At 47.1% G+C, this 8,880-nt stretch overlaps 1 protein-coding gene across 2 annotated transcripts in view; it reads right to left on the bottom strand.

Moving 5' to 3' along the window:
• The window catches only part of Zfhx3 (zinc finger homeobox 3), a 682,326-nt gene that overhangs the window by 258,889 nt on the left and 414,557 nt on the right, over positions 1-8,880 (bottom strand). The window contains exon 1 of one of the 2 annotated variants that reach the window (XM_030243258.1): positions 1-3,589. This exon is cut by the window's left edge and continues 912 nt beyond it. The exons of the other annotated variant lie outside the window; for it this stretch is intronic. The gene's annotated coding sequence lies outside the window, so the exon portion shown is untranslated. Of the gene's footprint in view, positions 3,590-8,880 lie in introns of those variants that run through there. 2 annotated transcript variants of the gene reach the window in all.

The raw sequence follows: 8,880 nt of genomic DNA, 5'->3' as shown, positions 1-8,880 counted from the left end.
GCAGATGTTTTTAAAAACACAGGAAGCGATTTTGCCATCAAAAGCAGGGTTGTAATAAAAGCAGCGAAAAAATAATTTCAGACAAAATTCATTTAAAAAAAAGAAAGAAAGAAAGCCAATATGTTTAAATATCGAGGAAAGGTCTAGTGTAGAAAGAGGGGAAATTGCATACCCCATTCCTAATGGGGGAAAAAAAAATCTTACAGCTACCTCCAAGAGTTTGGAGCAGTCTTGAAGCCAAAGGGCTTGAAATGAGGGGATGGATTTCAGATAAAGACTAGGAACAGCGCATCCCACCAGAGCCCAAAGGAGATTCCCTAGAATCAAAGACAGCAGCCAGGGACCCTGCTACTTTACTGGATTCCCAGTACATCAAAGCTATCACTCAGGCTGGGGGTATGGTACCTCCAAAAAGCAAGCAAATAAATGCAGGAAGAGCAACTCACTCTCTCTCTCTCTCTCTCTCTCTCTCTCTCTCTCTCTCTCTCTCTCTCTCCAGTTTCAGTGCACCCCTGCTACTGAGTACTGAATATATTCTTTAATGACAAGGATGTATTTTTATAAGTTCTACACGAGAACTAGTGTCATTGAAATTACACTGTCTGTGATGAAATAAAATGTGCTTTAACTGATTTGCCAACAAGTAAACCCTATGATACCTAGGGAGGGAGCTCGCTAAAACTTATTTTTCTTGAGGGTTAATTTTTTTCTTTTTGCCACAGCCTACCAAGATTATTCATCTAAGAAGGAATTTGGGAATTAATCAGGAAATCTGTTTGATTAGAAGTAATTCTTCATTTTGAGAGATTGTCCAATGCTCTTAAGACCATTGCAGCTTCTTAGACAAGACTAGGAGGAGAAACCCGGTTTAGGGTTTTACAGTTACCTCATCTAATCCTTCTGAATTCACTCTGGGAATAATGCTGTTTTATTTAGGCGGGGCATGGGCGGGGGTTGGGGGGAGATAAAGAAAATACATTTAGACAAAATCAGGGGTTTCCTCTCTATGAGCCAAATCTGGGTTACCATTCAAAGTCTTCCTGGTTGCTTTTCCATGCGGGACAGCTGATCAATAAAGCCAAGTCCAGCCTGGCTTGCTACAGGTTTCACCAGTCAGTGCTTGCAAAACCTTTGTCATTTTCTAAAAATAAAAAAGCTAAAAGTTATTGTAGAAGAAGGGGCTTTTTTTTGTCCCCTGCACAATGTATCTTTTGTGAGGTTAATACCATTCTGGGCTCTCGATAGCCCTGGACAATAGGGACTCTCCAGGAGCCTGTGAAGACCCTGGCTTTTTTCTTTCTGGCTTTTTTTTTGGGGGGGGGGGAGGATGAAACATTCCTACAGTCCAAATACAACCTCTGCTTTGATTAAATAAATATTTATCTTTATTGTAGCCATTGTATATTTTTACCTGCAGTTTGTCCGGTTTCTGATTATTATTTTAAAATTTCCACTGGCAATAGTTAATCTTTTCCCCCCCCCCTTTCAGTTCAAAATACAGGTCAGTGTAAAATGTAGCTGGCAGAAGGAAGACTGGTAAATTCTGAATTTTTCCATAATGCGTCAGGTAAGGAAAACTGTTCAGCCCTTCAGGAGTATCTTTTGCTTCCTACTTCTCTGTCTTCACGAATCTCCATAAATCTGTTTGGTTTTTAGAGATGCAGCAGAATTAAATTTCTCCTTGTAGATGTTGAAAAACCAGTTACATATCATGTGCTTATTTTCTTTTAAAATGTAAATAGCACAAGAAGTGAACTTGTAGCCTCTTTCTTATGTTTAAAAAAAAAAGGTGTGAAGAAGTCTCCCTATTTAGGAAAAAAAAATTCTGGATATAAATCTATTTCATGTTGCAATTATAGGAAAATGTCAGCTTAGTCTTGTAAATACTTATGCTAATTTTACTTAGAGAATTCATTCTATGGAGAAGTACCCATCTTGTGTGATTCAATAATGCTTAGATGATAATCCAGCATCTATATGGATTATTTTATATACAAAATGGGGGCTGCCTAAAATCCAGAATCTAAATCCTTTATTTAGCAGGAAAGAAGGCAGAAAATTTTAGACCAACCTGTTTTTTAAGGCATTTTTACTGTGGGGAGGGAAAGTGGCATGTAGGCTAAGTACTGCATTGCTATTTTTCTGCCTCTCTCTGAAATGAATGACTATAGATAACAAAGGTATATGCATAAAACGGTACATAAATATACATTTGAATGACTTCACAAGCCTTGTCATCTATGTGTGAATATCTGTGCACACAAATAGACAAGGTGTGCACAAATGCAGGTACTGTACAGAGCTATTAGGGGGCTTTTTCTCACTGGGGGATTTATGTTTCCGGGTCTGTTTGAAGCCATTTCTTTGGAAATATAACATAGCAGTGTTGTTTTAATGAAGTAGATGGAGATGCTGAATTTGTGTATGAATCTGTTCCTCCACAGTTTTCAGAATATGGAACTGCAGCTATTATTTGGTCCAAGGGGTAAATATGCAATGGGCCAATGTCAGGAGGAAAGAGATGGGGTGCTAGTATATTTCTCTTAGAAAGAGCCAAGCTTTGGGCCCTAGGAATCCCCTCAACGGGGTGACTGGGGACACAGTAAAAAGGAGGGGGGTTGAGACTCAGTGTGGAGTCAGGGGAGGTCGAAAGGATGAGTCTCTGAAGATCTCTAGCTCAAGATGTAAGAGAAGGGTTGAAGGGTGAAGAATGTTCGGTCTCTTTTTAAATGTGTATTGTTATTCTAAGTCTATTGTATGTACGTGTCGCCGTCTTTTCATTTGCCACGACAACATATGGATTCCATAAATACAGACATGCCGAAGTGCATCTGTCTGAGTAGTTAACACGATCCAAACATCCCTCCTCACTCCGCTAACTCCGCTCCTCCTTGGGCTCCCTGGCAGTGCTTGTACCGGGGATCCTGCATCCCTTAATCTCACCCTTTTGTGAGACTACCTTGTTGTGGTCTTGGCACCGGATTCAAGGTGCAAAGCTGGGAAGGCTGACTGCTAGCAGCATTTCAGCAGTCGAGTCTCTGCCAACCGACACGGGGCCTCTGAGCTAGCGGGAAGGAAAGGGTTAAGCTGCCAGAGCCCAGGGAAGGGGCTGTGCTCATCCCTGAGCGAGGTGCAGCCACCGGCAGCTGTGATTTAGGGGTCAAGTCCGAGATCACCTTTCTCCTGCCTCTGGAAATGGCAGAAGATGGGGAAGGGGGTGGGGGGAGCTAGAAACAGGAGAGAACAGCGACTAGGCGCAAGCACGAGGCATTCCATCCACCCCCCCCCTTCCTGGTCCCAGTCCACCTCTTGACCCCACCCCCCACCCCCCAGACAAACCGACAGATCCTTTTCACTCCTAGGATTGTGGGATATTCTGAGTATCCCAAGTTTCTCTTTCAGTAGCTCTGCCCCTACTCCCTGTCTACTGGAGTTCTAAGTACCAATTCTGAAAGTTTATCCTCAGTGTGGCAGCGAATATAGAAGCCAATGTGGGTCAAAACTTCCTTCTCCTTTGCAGAAGACTGGGATGCCCCTAGCAGGAAGAAGTTTGAATATAGCCCTCTCTGCCTCACACTCAAGTCATACATACACTCCTACAGTCCTGAGTGGGTGGACGCTGTGGATGGAGTCTGTCTGTTACAGGCAGCTTCTTGCTTTGTGCCTACATTTTTGGTCAATTTTTTCCCTCCCATCTCACACAGCCCCCAGAACACTTTTCATCAAAAAATATTTTTTAAGCTTGAAAGATGACCAAAAGCCAATTTCAGATTTGTTTCTAAGTCATTTCATTAGAAAAGAGCAAAATGTCAAAGTCTTCTGTGTTGGCATATGGGTAGCATGTGGAGTCTTAGCATGCAGGTCTTGTGAATTCTGGGGAAGTGTCCATAGAGCGGACGTTAGCCAAAAATGAGCTTCCCAAATCCTACCCCAGGGCGCTGGCCAGTTAAGAAACTGAAATAGCATAGTTCTTTTGGAAAGTTACAATAATAATAATAATAATAATAATAATAATAATAATAATAATAATAATAATAAATACTTTGGTGTGTGTGTGTGTGTGTGTGTGTGTGTGTGTGTGTGTGTGTGTGTGTAAAAGACCTGGCTCAGACTGACAGAAAGACCCCAATCCCTGGAGGAGAGAAGACAAATGGAAGATACAGAGGTGAGGAGATAATGGAAGTTTAAAACAAGACGATCTCCCATGCTCTTCCCCTGGGTTTCCCTTGGAGGTGAAGGCAAATCACCCTGATCCAACCTGTGCTTTCAGGGCCAAAGGCAGCACAGCTGATCCAAAGGCAGCTGAGGTCTGCCTTTTCCAGTCTGCCCCTAACCTTGCCAGAGTCTCCAGACCTCGGAAATCAAACTAAATTGGCCGCTGGAATTTAAAAGAGGTTTCAGCCCTGGAGCAAGGAGGAGGGAACAACCCCCCCCCCCTTTAACATCCCAATTCAAAAGACACCACAACCTACTCTTGGGTGTCATCCCCAGTCCAAGAATATTCTCTCTCTCTCTCTCTCTCTCTCTCTCAAGTAAAAACCTTTAAAGAATTAGTCCCAAATTTAGAGTGCCGGGTCCTTGAAACAAGAGTTCCTAGCGATAAAACCTGCCTTTATTTTCAGTACCTAGGGTATTGTGAAAAATGCAGGTTAATTAGTCGACACCAGGGGTAGCGTTGGATTCCCCAGTTCCATCCTTTGCATCGGAAATCTGAAGTCCAATCTGGGGGTGCAGGAACAGCAAGAGTCTGTGGCTCTCGCTGGGTTATGCACCACCACCACACACTGGCTTCCCTGTTGGTGACCCGGTACCAGAAGTCTGCACCGCATCAAAAGCCGAAGGCGGGCGCGAGGAGGAGACAGAACTAACCTCATCACAACTCAACAAAGTGAACAACTACAGGACAGACACCCTTGGTTGGACAACGTGCGCTTTAGGGAGTCTCAGGAGCACATAACTTGGGGAATGATGCCTGCCGGCTACAGCCTAAAGAAAAGGAAGCCCTGAGAAGAGCGGGCGGGGGTGTGGTGGTGTGGGAGTCTAAGGAGCAGAGCTGTGAGCGTGCTCCACCAGGGCTGGCCTGGGGAGAGAATGCCCACAGTGGCACGTGCATTGTTGACAGGCAGGCATGTGCTAATGGAGGGGTAGGTGGCTGAGCAATCCCCCCCATGCTTGCATTTCTTGCAGGCATGGTTTGTTTAATGATGAGGGAATTGAATGCCTCGCACACACACACACTTTTTTCTTTTGCTGAGAAATGTAAAAAAGGAACCTATATCATATATATGTTCAGAAAAAAGTATGCATTTTTCCTTGAGAAATACCTAGTGCCATAATATTTCTGATTTAAGGGGCGAGGGAAATCTTTGAAGTGAAGGAAATCAGTGGGGGACGAACTAGCTCTTCCTGATTTTTTTTTTTTTTTTTTGTACTTCTCAAAGCCAGTAATGGGATTTAAAATGAGAGATTTCCAGTCTTCGTCCTCCCTGCCATTCCATTTCACTGTTTTTCGCCTCAGAAAACCTCCGAGGTAACCGACTACACGTCTAAGGGGGTGGATTAAAGTAAAACAAGGTTTGGGGAACACATCAACTTTTTGTTTTCTCAAATGAAGTTGGAAAAAATTTTTCTAAGGACAATTTAAGCAACAAAGGACATTGAACAGATATGCTTTCTAAAGAAAAATAAATCCGATTCGTTTGTTTCTCCTTCTTAAGACTAGAGAGAAAGGTGAATCTGATCTTGGAGCGTGCGTAAGGCACGAAATCTGGGGCCCGCCTTTGGATGGGGAAAATGGGCAGAGGCAAGGCACCCCGCGAGGTCCCTGGAGAGGTCCAGGGCGCAACAGGCTTAGAGCACCAGGGATTTGACTCCAGCTAGCCACATTCTCCTTTGGGCGGCCTTCAGGCTCGGCATAGGGCAGGGAACTGACCCCCTGTGTGCTTCGGGCGCGCCCTTAAAACCACAGCCGCTTGCCAGTTAGATTGTAGAGCTCAGTGGGTAGTAGTGACATTCGACGTCAGTTTCTCGTGGCCAGAATAGGACGCACCGATTTTTGTATCTGCCTTACTATTCCCCCCACCTGGGGGCTGGACTTTGTAAAGACCAGTCACCTCCCTAAATCCCTCCATTCTGCTCTCCCAAACCATAACCTCCAAGAATCCCGACATTTCCCCAAGATGCAGATTCCGGTTCTCCGAGCTAGTGCGCGCATCCCTAGTATCTAGCACGCCTGATATTTCGGGGCCCTTTTCTTCCCTCTGGCTTGGGATGCCGAGAGGAAGCCAGGAGGCTCTGGCTCCTGAAGACACCAATTGAACCGCTTAGGCCAGTGAATAGCCGCAGCCAAGAAACCCAAGTGCCTCTTGCAGGTGCGCGCCTGGCACGTTCCTGGGGCCCCTCGGCTGGGAGGGGAAATAGGCTAGCCCCGGCGGAGCCAGCCTGTCACCGTTCTTCTGCGGGAACCTAAAAAAACCATTACGCCCAGCCCGGGCCCCAGCTGCCCAGCTGGAAAGCAGAGGGCGCGGCCGCAGGCACACCCCCTGGCCCGGACAACGTTCAGGCCCAGCCCTTCCTCCCCATGGCTGCGATTCCCTAGCTGGGGCTGCCTGTTCTGTAGATTTTTTTTTTTTTTTCCTCCGCCTTTGCAGCCTGTCGAGCTTCCCAGACACTGCTAGGCCACCAACGTCCCACCCCCGCCCCTCTGGGAACAGAGGTGGGGCTGCCCAGGAAGAGGTCCCTGAACGCCAGCTGCAGAAGAACACTGGAGAGTCCCAAGTCCCAGGCTTCCCCTCCCAGCCTAGGTGTTTGGGAAGAAGCCGGGTTCTGTAGCCTTCGCGACCTCAGGGCCGAGCGGAGAATGGAGGACCTACTGGGGCGCACCGCAGACCCTCCTAACCAAAGGAGGTGGGAGTGGGTGTTTGGTTTAGCTGAAGGCCAACTTCAGGGGTGCCAGTGTCTTGCGTGCATCTCCCTCCCTCGCGCGTTTTGTCTGGGAGGGGGGAAATGAGAAAGAAAAGAAAGCGGTGGATTTGCGCCGACCCTCCTCCCGAAGTCTGGGAACGCTGCTGCAGGAAGAACCGCTCATAAAGACACTTTAGCCCCCGACACTTGAATGCTAAAGGTTAGACTTACAGTCTTCAGGGAAGGGCTTCCTGCCAACTAGGATAGCGGCGCACGCTGCCACAGGCCGTGGACCACACCATCCGTGGCCCCTCCAGGTGCGGTCAATGCGATAGGCTCCGGGTGTTTGTTTACTTCAGCGACCAGAACCGAGGTGCCGGCTCTTCCCTGCCCCCCAGCTCCAGGGAACCTCTTTTCCCGGCCTCCGCAGTTATTTGCCGGTAGCTGTCTGCGCCTACCTCATTTTGTTCTTGGTATCTGTCCCCTGCCCTTTGGGCTCCTACCAGGAGGCCCGAGATTCACAGCAGGACTCACCTTTGGGTGAGACCGTGCCTAGCCCTTTTCTTTTCTGTTTCCGGGCAGGCGGTGAACCCTAGCACAGGTGAAAGAAACAGGGGTCTACAGGAAGACAGGGCCTGCAAGGGAGTGCCAGGTGGGGCAGTTTTTAGGTGGGGGAAACTTATTAAATAGCCATGGAGAATCTATCCCAGAGATCCTAGGACCAGGGGCATCTCTTCCTCCCTTCCAACCCAATGATGCTGAAATTTGGAAGTTTAACCTTAGGAGCCAAGCAAGTGTCTATTTTCTCTATTCCTCCAGTCTGCTGCGTTTGCTGAGTACCTACTATGTGAAGTTCCCTTCCATCCCCTGTACCTGTAATTGTATTCATTTGCAATTGGAAAATGCTCTGAGTTCCATTTTCTATTCAAGAGGATGATTGCACTCAGAGAGGCTGTTACTCAAAGGCCACACAGCTTTAAAGTTGCTCAGCTTGTACTGGAAACCCACTTCTGTGGGGCTTTACACCAGCTGCCTCTTGTCAAAGCAAGACAAGCAAGGTGCCCGTCGTCGGTGGAAGAGGAAAGCTAGCAGTGCCATTTAAGGCAGAAAGACAAAACAAGCATTAGTTTCCCATGGTTCCAGGGCTGACATTCGAGGATAGGAGACAGTCACAGGCCGGCAAGGAAGATGCTCTCTGTGACAGAAGCCATAAGGAAATGCAGCAATGGCAACTCAGCCAGGATGTCTGCAAGGGTACAACCCTGATGCAATGCCCCAGACGGGCTAGCCTGAGCTGCTCCCACCTCAGGAGCAAAAGCTTCTACAGGGCCTTCTTGTTTTGCCTTTGCAAATTGTCTTAGTCTACTTGAAGCTGGGACAAGACCCTTACTTCTACACGTCATCAAGACGAACAGGAAAGGACAATCAGATGACCAACCAACCACTCATGAAAAAAATATTAGAAAATCCAGTAAGCTGAGAATTAGGTGACAGGAACACTCAAATGACAGGCAGGCTTCTTGGGCGCATGAGAGTGTGGGCTTTGCAGACCCTAGGGGAGAAAAGGGTGTGTGTGTGTGTATGTGTGTGTGTGTGTATGTGTATGTGTGTTGTGCAAGCTGCCAGCTCCTGCCTCATAGATTCCAACTAGGTCTTAGCCGCCCTTCTGCAAGGTTCTCCAGCGTTAGACCACCACACACTGGCCTCCCTTCACTGTGATTAGCTGGTTGGCTCTGACTGAAGGTTTCCCAAGTGTGGGTGTATGCCACTGGGCAGGACTGGCTGGCCTGGCCCACATGGAGGGCTGCTGAAAGGCTTGTTAAGGAAGCACTTCTGACTAGGCAATCCAATTACATAATGCTGCAAAAATAACTCAGGCCTAGGAGTTGTGTCAGAGTGACATATGTTGTTACCAGAGGAAGGGATCAAATATCTATCTTTTAACCCCCAAGGGGCTAAAAGTACATGCGTGCGTGT

Source organism: Mus musculus, chromosome 8 (assembly GCF_000001635.26).
Source record: "Mus musculus strain C57BL/6J chromosome 8, GRCm38.p6 C57BL/6J".
NCBI lineage: Eukaryota > Metazoa > Chordata > Mammalia > Rodentia > Muridae > Mus > Mus musculus.
Note: the sequence above shows the minus strand (reverse complement) of the source record. Positions and strands in the feature narration are given on the sequence as shown.